Here is a 2652-nt window from a genome sequence, read left to right as displayed (position 1 = left end):
ACATAAGTTTACACCATACTGTATCAAGAACGACAAAATATTAGAATTTTGACAGAGCAGATCATAACTTTTAAAAGCTCAACTCCAAAAGTGTGCAAGTAATTATTACTGTCTCATAACCCTACTTGACTTTATAGGACTCTCTGATTCTTACTCTAAAACAAGAATCTGGTGCAATAGAACTGTCAAAGCATTAGATGAGACCCTTATATTGGCTTGGTTGGTACATATGGCCTTCATCTTATTGTGTATATATAGTACCCTCCAAGGTCCCTATACATACAAGTAGGAGCCCTTATAGCAAAGATCTCTTATTCCTAGCCCAACTGGGATTTGAGTCACCGTACAACAATTTGTACCTTGACTCTAATTAATCATTTGAAGCCACCGTGCTTCTCCAAAAATATTTGCATCAAATTGGCTCCTTTATTTTATTTGTACTCTAATAATTCACTTCAATTGAGTTGCGTTTTATCTTGTTCTTGCTTGTGTTCTTCAATTCACAGCAGGGATTAGCCTTTTTGGTGAGCTAGGTCAACCGGACTGTGACACGGTTGATAACCAGAGGAGATGCGGTGCTAAGGTTGTAGGGTTCGGGTCTTTATGATCGATCTGAAGCTGGATCTGTGTGCCGTTCTCTACCAAATCGATAGTTATCTCAACCTGATGGAAGATCAGAACTACTTTTCAATCTTGCAATTTTTGAATTAAATTATTGCTATTACTCGCTACCAAATTTTAAGCCTGCTGTCGCTAGTTCGTAGCGCGGCAAGCATCGTGGTTATTCGTCGGAAGTTGATGTGTGGGTCCCTGGTGGCTCGGGTACTAAAAAACACCAAGGGAGACATAGCGGCTTATCCTGGTTCTAGATATCTAGGCCCTACATCCAGCAGTGAGGTGTTCTTCGTGTTTAGGAGCACCCAAATCGGGGGGTTACAACGGAGGAGAACAAGAGTTTGGCAGGGGATTGCTCGGTGCTATCCTATGGCTCATCGGCGGCGGTGTTCTTCTGCAGCCAGTAAGAAACTGGCCTTCTCTAGCTAGGTAGCCGGGGAGGAACTCCTTGGTGTTCCTCTCGGTTTGCTACTGTTATGTTCTGGGTTTCTTTCCCTTTCTAGCTCTGGGAGCCGACCCTCCTCTTATATTCCGACGAAGATTGGGTACAAGTCGGTTTGGGGTTCTAGTCTATGGTCTTCATACGCCGGGTGTAGGAGGGTGTTGCCACGGCATGGGATGGATCTCTGAAACTTCTAGTTCATGACCTGGCAGCAATAGCAGGAGCTATCACTACCGCTTGCTGATTGCCAAAACCAATTCTTGCAATAGTAGTGACTTTGTAGTGCAAAATAGTGCACCAAGACCTATTATCAAGTAAAGGCTTGCAGCTCCCCCACCCCTAACCGCAATTGCTCAACATCATGAGTGTCCTCTTCACCTCAAAAGTTACTTCTCTATTAATACGGCTATATATAGCGTGCCTGGTGTATCTTTAGTTATCAACAACACAAGTCTTCTATTATCAGCTAAATGCGGTGAGTCATTTTCCTTTTGTGAGATACATCAGTTTCTTTCAGTAGGATTCAATATAATTTCCATTCATTTTGTCAGAATTGAAACATAACATGTAGGCATCGATCACATTCGCAGATGAAGCCTGCAACAGTGGCACTGCTCATTTTGGTGAACATGATGTGCACTATTTCATACTTTGATCATGCAAGTTTTCTTGGAACAATGGCTGAAGAAACCGCCTTGCTGGCGAATTCCTTTGGAAGCAATGAAGGAACGAGCTCTACGAAGGGCACAAATCTTGGAAGGAAGCTGATGGACAGTATTGATAATTCACACCGCTCATTTCCTATCTCAACAGTCAATGGCCTAATGAACAACCCCCCAGTTCGTCATCCCTAAAGTTCATAAATGTATGTCCTTCCACGCATATGGAGGATATCCTACATATTATAGACACGGTATGTTGCATCAGCAGGTTCTGGGTTTAGACCTATATCTAAATAATCTTTAGGGCTCAAGAAATGCTGTGTAATTGCGTGTCCTGAGCATACGCTCAATATTAATCAATAAACAGATGTCCTGTGTGCGATAAATCTATGGATGACGTTCTTTGTGAAGGAACCTTTAGCCATCGTGAATAGCATTTACTTTGCCTCTACATCACATTCTTTTTTCAGATTCAGAGAACTGCTCCAGTACTCTATTTAAAAACTGCACACATCTCGATGCAGCCCATTCAATAAATTAATCTTGTTATTATGTTGCACCTAGATCCCGCATGGGCCTCGCCCGTCCAAGCGAAGCCCGTGGCCAGCCCTGATTGAGAGGGAAAGTCACGTGTGCATGTATGAGGTCCCGAGCTCCTTGATCGGTGGATGACGGAGATCACGTCACCGTTTCCCTCGCGGACGAACACTGGAAAGTACCACCTCCATCTCCCTCCTCCTATCCCCTGCGGAGGCCTAGGGCGGCGGATTTGGAATTTGGATTCCTGGAGAGGAGCTCCGGCGGCGCCATTCCTCCATTTGGCATGAGGTCAATGCCTCTTCGTGATGGACGCCTGCCGGCTGCCTGCCCGTGATTTCCACCACTGAACAAAAGGGATCGAGAATCGCAAAAAAAAAAGAACAAAAGGGATCG

The 2652-nt window shown here is 44.3% G+C and overlaps 1 long non-coding RNA gene across 1 annotated transcript; it reads left to right on the top strand.

The window, feature by feature from the left end:
- The first annotated feature begins 387 nt into the window (after positions 1–387).
- On the top strand, positions 388–2105 carry LOC136494239 (uncharacterized). Its single transcript, XR_010768541.1, has 2 exons — positions 388–1532; positions 1648–2105. It is a non-coding gene; the product is annotated as an uncharacterized lncRNA (long non-coding RNA).
- Positions 2106–2652: the final 547 nt, after the last annotated feature.

Source organism: Miscanthus floridulus, chromosome 11 (genome assembly GCF_019320115.1).
Source record: "Miscanthus floridulus cultivar M001 chromosome 11, ASM1932011v1, whole genome shotgun sequence".
In the NCBI taxonomy this organism is placed as follows: domain Eukaryota; kingdom Viridiplantae; phylum Streptophyta; class Magnoliopsida; order Poales; family Poaceae; genus Miscanthus; species Miscanthus floridulus.
The sequence above is the reverse complement of the archived record's forward strand: the minus strand, read 5'-3'. Positions and strand labels throughout refer to the sequence as shown.